Here is a 9,313-nt window from a genome sequence, read left to right on the forward strand (position 1 = left end):
TTTTTTTATCAACCACCATTGCAAGCCCGCTCTAGTGAATGCAAACACGTGCAATTATGTTAAAGGCTACTAGAATATGTTAAAATGAATTCAAAGGAATTAAAATGAAGCAAATTTGTGCAGAAAGTTAGTCGGAGTGAAGACCAGGCTTTCAGGGGACTCAAAGTCTGACCGAAATCAGCGTGGTGATCACCCATTAGAACCCTTCAGGGATGGCTAGTCCCGGCCCCTCCTTTACTTTCCGACCCGGAATAATCATCCTACCCTAATTTGGGGAGAGACATGACGGACCCCAATCACTTACTGGTGCTAGCAGTAAAAGTCATGTCCCTTTGGTACGGGGCGGGATTCGAACCGGGTCTCCCAGCTCTGGAACGCACGCAATTGAACGATCCAGTGCACCGTGTCGCCACAGTGCCCGTTGGTGTTTGGAGGTGATTTTAAACACTACTTATATGTACTGCGATTAACATCAACGACGTGAAAAGGAAAAAAAAACAATTGGTAGCTGCTGGATTCGAACCCGGGTCAGTACCATTGAAGACCAACTCTAACCCCATGGGCTACGGTTCCATTTATGATTTATTGAGAAGTAATGCAATCTAATGCATCGGATTGGCACTGTCTTTATCCGTCAGAAAAAAAAAACGAACTTCAAAGGAAAGACGAACGAATGTTTTGTTTTTGTTTTTGTGTTCTTACTGTCATTTTATTTCAAATCTCTTCAATATTTCGGTTTAAAGGCGGGGTACCTGGTTATGTTAAAATTATAGCCTTGTGTATAGGCAAATTCTGCTATGCACACAAGGCTATAAGCCTGCAACTTTTATAGGCAAATTCTGCTAAGCACACAAGGCTATAGCCTTGCAACTTTTTTAGGCAAATTCTACTTAGCACTCAAGACTATAGCCTTGCAACTTGTATAGGCAAATTCTGCTAAGCACACAAGGCTATAGCCTTGCAACTTTTCTGGCCAAATTCTGCTAAGCACACAAGGCTTTAGCCTTACAACCTTTTATAGGAAAATTCTGCTAAGCACACAAGGCTATAGCCATGCAACTTTCATAGCCTAATTCTGCTAAGCACACAAGGCCTTGCAACCTTTTCAGGCAAATTCTGCTAAGCACACAAGGCTCTAGCCTTGCAACTTTTATAAGCAAATTCTGCCAAGCACACAAGGCTATAGCCTTGCAACTTTTATAGGCAAATTCTGCTAAGCACACAAGGCTATATAGCCTTGCAACTTTTATAGGCAAATTCTGCCAAGCACACAAAGCTATAGCCTTGCAACCTTTTCAGGCACATTCTGCTAAGCACACAAGGCTATATAGCCTTGCAACTTTTATAGGCAAATTCTGCCAAGCACACAAAGCTATAGCCTTGCAACCTTTTCAGGCACATTCTGCTAAGCACACAAGGCTATATAGCCTTGCAACTTTTATAGGCAAATTCTGCCAAGCACACAAAGCTATAGCCTTGCAACCTTTTCAGGCACATTCTGCTAAGCACACAAGGCTATATAGCCTTGCAACTTTTATAGGCAAATTCTGCCAAGCACACAAGGCTATAGCCTTGCAACTTTTATAGGCAAATTCTGCTTAGCACACAAACCTATAGCCTTGCAACTTTTATAGGCAAATTCTGCCAAGCACACAAGGCTATAGCCTTGCAACCTTTTCAGGCAAATTCTGCTCAGCACAAAAGGCTATAGCCTTGCAACTTTTATAGGCAAATTCTGCTATGCACACAAGGCTATAGCCTTTCAACTTTGATAGGCAAATTCTGCCAAGCACACAAGGCTATAGCCTTGCAACTTTTATAGGCAAATTCTGCTAAGCACACAAGGCTATAAAGCCATGCAACTTTTATAGGCAAATTCTGCCAAGCACAAAAGGCTCTAGCCTTGCAACTTTTATAGGCAAATTCTGCCAAGCATACAAGGCTATAGCCTTGCAACCTTTTCAGGCAAATTCTGCTTAGCACACAAACCTATAGCCTTGCAGCTTTTATACGCAAATTCTGCCAAGCACACAAGGCTCTAGCCTTGCAACTTTTATAGGCAAATTCTGCCAAGCACACAAGGCTATAGCCTTGCAACCTTTTCAGGCAAATTCTGCTCAGCACAAAAGGCTATAGCCTTGCAACTTTTATAGGCAAATTCTGCTATGCACACAAGGCTATAGCCTTGCAACTTTTATAGGCAAATTCTGTTAAGCACACAAGGCTATAGCCTTGCAACTTTTATAGGCAAATTCTGCCAAGCACACAAGGCTATAGCATTCCAACTTTTATAGGCAAATTCTGCTATGCACACAAGGCTATAGCCTTGCAACTTTTATAGGCAAATTCTGTTAAGCATACAAAGCTATAGCCTTGCAACTTTTATAGGCAATTTATGCTAAGCAAACAAGGCTATAGCCTTGCAACCTTTTCAGGCAAATTCTGCTAAGAGCACACAAGGCTATATAGCCTTGCAACTTTTATAGGCAAATTCTGCTAAGCACACAAGGCTATAGCCTTGCAACATTTTCAGGCAAATTCTGCTAAGCACACAAGGCTATAGCCTTGCAACTTCTGTAGGCAAATTCTGTTAAGCACACAAGGCTGTAGCCTTGCAACATTTATAGTCAATTTCTCGTAAGCACACAAGGCTATAGCCTTGCAACTTTTATAGGCAAATTCTGCTAAGCACACAAGGCTTTATAGCCTTGCAACTTTTATAGGCAAACTCTGCTAAGCACACAAGGCTATAGTTTTACCACCTTTTATAGGCAAATTCTGCTAAGGCTATAGCCTTACAACCTTTTCAGGCGAATTCTGCTATGCACACAAGGCTTAAGCCAATTGTACACTTTTTCAGGCGAATTCTGCTAAGCACACATGGCTATAGCCTTGCATCTTTTACAGGCAAATTCTGCTAAGCACACAAGGCTATAGCCTTGCAACTTTTATAGGCAAATTCTGCTAAGCACACAAGGCTATAGCCTTGCAGCTTTTATAGGCAAATTCTGCCAAGCACACAAGGCTATAGCCTTGCAACATTTTCAGGCAAATTCTGCTCAGCACAAAAGGCTATAGCCTTGCAACTTTTATAGGCAAGTTCTGCTATGCACACAAGGCTATAGCCTTGCAACTTTTATAGGCAAATTCTGTTAAGCATACAAAGCTATAGCCTTGCAACTTTTATAGGCAATTTATGCTAAGCAAACAAGGCTATAGCCTTGCAACCTTTTCAGGCAAATTCTGCTAAGAGCACACAAGGCTATATAGCCTTGCAACTTTTATAGGCAAATTCTGCTAAGCACACAAGGCTATAGCCTTGCAACATTTTCAGGCAATTTATAGCCTTGCAACTTTTATAGGCAAATTCTGCTAAGCACACAAACCTATAGCCTTGCAACTTTTATAGGCAAATTCTGCTAAGCACACAAGGCTATAGCCTTGCAACTTTTATAGGCAAATTCTGCCAAGCACACAAGGCTCTAGCCTTGCAACTTTTATAGGTAAATTCTGCTAAGCACACAAGGCTATAGCCTTGCAACTTTTATAGGCAAATTCTGCTCAGCACAAAAGGCTATAGCCTTGCAACTTTTATAGGCAAGTTCTGCTATGCACACAAGGCTATAGCCTTGCAACTTTTATAGGCAAATTCTGCCAAGCACACAAGGCTATAGCCTTGCAACATTTTCAGGCAAATTCTGCTAAGCACAAAAGGCTATAGCCTTGCAACTTTTATAGGCAAATTCTGCTATGCACACAAGGCTATGGCCTTGCAACTTTTATAGGCAAATTCTGTTAAGCATACAAAGCTATAGCCTTGCAACTTTTATAGGCAATTTATGCTAAGCAAACAAGGCTATAGCCTTGCAACCTTTTCAGGCAAATTCTGCTAAGAGCACACAAGGCTATATAGCCTTGCAACTTTTATAGGCAAATTCTGCTAAGCACACAGGGCTATAGCCTTGCAACTTTTATAGGCAAATTCTGCTAAGCACACAAGGCTATAGCCTTGCAACATTTTCAGGCAAATTCTGCTAAGCACACAAGGCTATAGCCTTGCAACATTTTCAGGCAAATTCTGCTAAGCACACAAGGCTATAGCCTTGCAACTTCTATAGGCAAATTCTGTTAAGCACACAAGGCTATAGCCTTGCAAAATTTATAGTCAATTTCTGGTAAGCACACAAGGCTATAGCCTTGCAACTTTTATAGGCAAATTCTGCTAAGCACAAAAGGTTATAGTTTTACAACCTTTTATAGGCAAATTCTGCTAAGCACACAAGGCTTAAGCCAATTGTACACTTTTTCAGGCGAATTCTGCTAAGCACACATGGCTATAGCCTTGCATCTTTTACAGGCAAATTCTGCTAAGCACACAAGGCTATAGCCTTGCAACTTTTATAGGCAAATTCTGCTAAGCACACAAGGCTACAGCCTTGCAACTTTTATAGGCAAATTCTGCTAAGCACACAAGGCTACAGCCTTGCAACTTTTATAGCTAAATTCTGCTAAGCACACAAGGCTATAGCCTTGCAACATTTATTGGCAAATTCTGCTAAGCACATAAGGCTATAGCCTTGCATCCGTTATAGGCGAATTCTGCTAAGCACACAATGCTATAGCCTGTCAACTTTTATAGGCAAATTCTGCTAAGCACACAAGGCTATAGCCTTGCAACTTTTATAGGCAAATTCTGCTTGCAACCTTTTCAGGCAAATTCTGCTAAGCACGCAAGGCAACTTGCAACTTTTATAGCTAAATTCTGCTAAGCACACAAGGCTATAGCCTTGCAACATTTTCAGGCACATTCTGCTAAGCACACAAGGCTATAGCCTTGTATCCGTTATAGGCAAATTCTGCTAAGCACACAAGGCTATAGCCTTGCAACATTTTCAGGCAAACTCTGTTAAGCATACAAAGCTATAGCCTTGCAACTTTTATAGGCAATTTATGCTAAGCAAACAAGGCTATAGCCTTGCAACCTTTTCAGGCAAATTCTGCTAAGAGCACACAAGGCTATATAGCCTTGCAACTTTTATAGGCAAATTCTGCTAAGCACACAAGGCTATAGCCTTGCAACTTTTATAGCCAAATTCTGCTAAGCACACAAGGCTATAGCCTTGCAGCATTTTCAGGCAAATACTGCTAAGCACACAAGGCTATAGCCTTGCAACTTCTATAGGCAAATTCTGTTAAGCACACAAGGCTGTAGCCTTGCAACTTTTATAGGCAAATTCTGCTAAGCACACAAAGCTATAGCCTTGCAACTTTTATAGGCAAATTCTGCTAAGCACACAAGGCTATTTTGCAACTTTTATAGGCAAATTCTGCTAAGCACACAAGGCTATAGCCTTGCAACCTTTCAGGCAAATTCTGCTGAGGCTTAAGCCTTAAACACTCTTTTGAAAAAATCTCTTAAGCACACAAGGCTTACGACTTGTACATTTTTTTCAGGTAAAATCCTGCATTTGCATTAAATTTTCATACCACCCCCCCCCCCAAAAAAAAAAAAGAAAAAAAAGACACGGGGTAAGTTTATGGGTTTTTTTAATATTTAATCTGTAGTTGCAAATAAATACAAAAATAACAACTTCAAAGCTGCCCATAGCATTCCTCCCCCGCTCCACATGTGTAAGAAATAAGGATAACCGCGGCCGACAGAAATATAAATAATTCACAAGAGGTAAATTAGGCTGTTTTAATTGTTGTTTTCTTTTTTGTATCAACCACCATTGCAAGCCCGCTCAAGTGAATACAAACGCTTGCAATTATGTTAAAGGCTACTATAATATGTTAAAATTAATTAAAATGAATTAAAATGAAGCAAATTTGTGCAGAAAGTTAGTCGGAGTGAAGACCAGGCTTTCAGGGGACTCAAAGTCTGACCGAAATCAGCGTGGTGATCACCCATTAGAACCCTTCAGGGATGGCTAGTCCCGGCCCCTCCTTTACTTTCCGACCCGGAGTAATCATCCTACCCTAATTTGGGGAGAGACATGACGGACCCCAATCACTTACTGGTGCTAGCAGTAAAAGTCATGTCCCTTTGGTACGGGGCGGGATTCGAACCGGGTCTCCCAGCTCTGGAACGCACGCAATTGAACGATCCAGTGCACCGTGTCGCCACAGTGCCCGTTGGTGTTTGGAAGTGATTTTAAACACTACTTATATAATGTACTGCGATTAACGGCAACGACGTGAAAAGGAAAAAAAAAACAATTGGTAGCTGCTGGATTCGAACCCGGGTCAGTACCATTGAAGATCAACTCTAACCTCATGGGCTACGGTTCCATTTATGATTTATTGAGATGTTATGCAATCTGATGCATCGGATTGGCACTGTCTTTATCCGTCAAAAAAAAACGAACTTCAAAGGAAAGACGAACGAATGTTTTGTGTTCAGAAATCTTACTGTCATTTTATTTCAAATCTCTTCAATATTTCGGTTTAAAGGCGGGGTACTTGGTTTCGTTATAACTATAGCCTTGTGTGCTAAGCAGATTGTGTCCAAAAAGGTGCACATGACTATAGCCTCGTGTGCTTAGCAAATTTGCCTCAAAAAGCTTTGATTGAAAAAGTATACAAGGCTATCGCTTTGTATGCAGACTTTGTAAAAAAACAGTGTACAAGGCTATACAGCCTCACGTGCTAAGCAGATTTTGCCTGAAAAGTGTACAAAGCTATAGCCTAAGGGCGTCAGCCGTCCCGTGGTGATGCGAGAAGTGAACTCCTTCCACGCGTCCCTGTCCAGTGCGGTCTTCCTCACCAGGCCATACAGTCTCCCCTAATAAAGACAGTGGACACTATTGGTAATTGTCAAAAATTAGTCTTTGCAGTTGGTGTATCTCAACATATGCATAAAATAACAAACCTATGAAAATTTGAGCTCAATCGGTCGTCGAAGTTGCGAGATAAATATGAAAGAAAAAACACCATTGTCACACGAAGTTGTGCGCTTTCAGATGCTTGATTTCGAGACCTCAAATTCTAAACTTGATGTCTCGAAATCAAATCCGTGGAAAATTACTTCTTTCTCGAAAACTACGTCACTTCAGAGGGAGCTGCTTTTCACAAAGTTTTATACTATCAACCTCTCCCCATTACTCGTAATCAAGAAAGGTTTTATGATAATAAATATTTTGAGTAATTACCAATAGTGTCCACTGCCTTAAGAGCACGTTGCAACCGTTATCATAACACACAGGCACATGGACAAATGCGCATGCTATATGGAATTAGCCATATTCTTTCAGACCTTTCTTTTGTTGATAAACAAACCGCCTTGGTTGGCCTGGTCGGCCGAACGCTAGTAAAAAACTAAAAAGTAAAAGCAAATGTGTTAACTAAAGTCACCATTTTCTGCAAGCTTTCAATCAAATTAAACACCTCTCGTAATTAGTTGCTTTGTTTTTATCAAAATCAACAGTTTTGAAAAAAAAAGATTGTGACACAAAAGCGATCTTTTTATGATTTAAGCATTGATGGTTTTCCATAGTTTTCCAACCTGGGCTGTGACATAATAGATGTTAAATTTGCATCGGGGATAAAAAATATCAATTTTGGTTTTGGGTAAAAACCAAAATTAATATTCTGGGCTGCGACGTTGCAAAAGAAAGGTCTAGAACAGTTTGAAAATGGCAGCAATATGTAGGGCCTACAGCAGGAACGACAAGTTACGATTTGGAAATATTACTTGTACTGAATATTTATTATCATTCGGCCAAAATTTTAACAAAATAGTATAAAAGATAAAACATCCCTGTACAAAGAAACAAAGGATGTACTCTTTAATAATGTAAAAGAGTGAATCTTTGAAGAGCCATATGAAAGGCAACTCTTTTTCTAGTGGTCTTCCACTCTTTTAGATTGAAGTTTGCATCCTGTTAAGTGATTTTTCACTCTGTCCTGGAGTGAAACCCTTTAAAAGAGTAAAATATTCACCACTCTTTTTGAAGAGCCATACGAGGGACAGCTCGAAAAGCAAAGAGTGGTGTTTTTCACTTTTTTTTTTACATTTATACATTTAGAGAGTATGTGTCATTCTATAAAAAAGGGGGGTCAATGCAAAGTTAAGGGAATATCTTAAAGTTTAATTCGTTTGGGTGGCTCTATTTATATGAATGATGGGGGGTATACGTGGTGATCTGTATTTCATACACAAATTAAAACAGTCCCATCCAACTTTTTTACAAACGGTTGATTTAAACCATTGATTTATTTCTGTCACTTATAATGAATTTTTACAAATCAAATGTTTTCAAAAAATATTAATTGGTTATGACATTTTTGTTTTAAATTAAACGTACTGGGTGAAGAGAAGAAAAGTTTCATGGCATAAAAGGGTAATTATGCGTGTACCAAGTGTTATTTTATGGCATAACCTTAAGAGTGTCAATGATGATGACTGGATTTTACAGAAAAATATATGCCGTAAACTAAGTAGGATTTAAAACTTTGCATGGTGGAAATCAGATATAGAAGAGTCTGCGGTAACACCATGCATCATCGAGTTCAACTTCCCGCCTGTGTTTCCCGCCTTCGTGCATCACCAGGCTAATCCGCCGCCCAGTACTTAAGCAGCATGCAGCATCAGAGTCCAGCATTCTCCAGCATTCTTCAGAAGACGATCAGAGCATACTGATCGAAACGTCGAGTTAAACCATCGGTTCTTTTCAGAACCACCCCAACTCATTTAGAGGATAGTCATTACATGGTGTTACCGCAAACTCTTCTATTATGCCGTAAACTACTACTTTAAAGGCACTGTACACGTTTGGTAATTACTCAAAATATATGTTTGCATACAACCTAACTTGGTAAGGAGCAAGTATTGTTTGTTTGTGGCCAGAAGCCTTATACCTATAAGAGTGTTTTTTCTTTCATCATTTTCTTGCAACTTCAATGACAAATTGAGTCCAAATTTTCACAGGTTTGTTATTGTATGCATACACCAAGTGAGAATACTGCTCGTCGACAATTACCAAACGTGTTCAGTGCCTTCAAACAATGAAGGTATGTTGGATGGAAGTAAAGTAAAGGTGAAGAAGGGAAAGGCTGTTTGAGTTACAGTGTAATTGTATATTTGGGGGACACCTGTGTCTTGTTTTGCACGCGGAACTTCTAGCTTTTACTTTCTGTCCTAAGTCAGAAACTTTTCATTGAAAATGGCTGAATTACGAGACACCCAAAGTTTTAACTTATGACTCTTTCCGATATCAATTTGTTGCATGTTCATACAAACTTATTTGATGGCAGAGATGTTAAAAGTTAGAAGTTCCGCGTGTAACAGGTTCATGATCAACTATGTCCCGTT

This window comes from Asterias amurensis, chromosome 5, assembly GCF_032118995.1.
Source record: "Asterias amurensis chromosome 5, ASM3211899v1".
In the NCBI taxonomy this organism is placed as follows: Eukaryota; Metazoa; Echinodermata; class Asteroidea; order Forcipulatida; family Asteriidae; genus Asterias; species Asterias amurensis.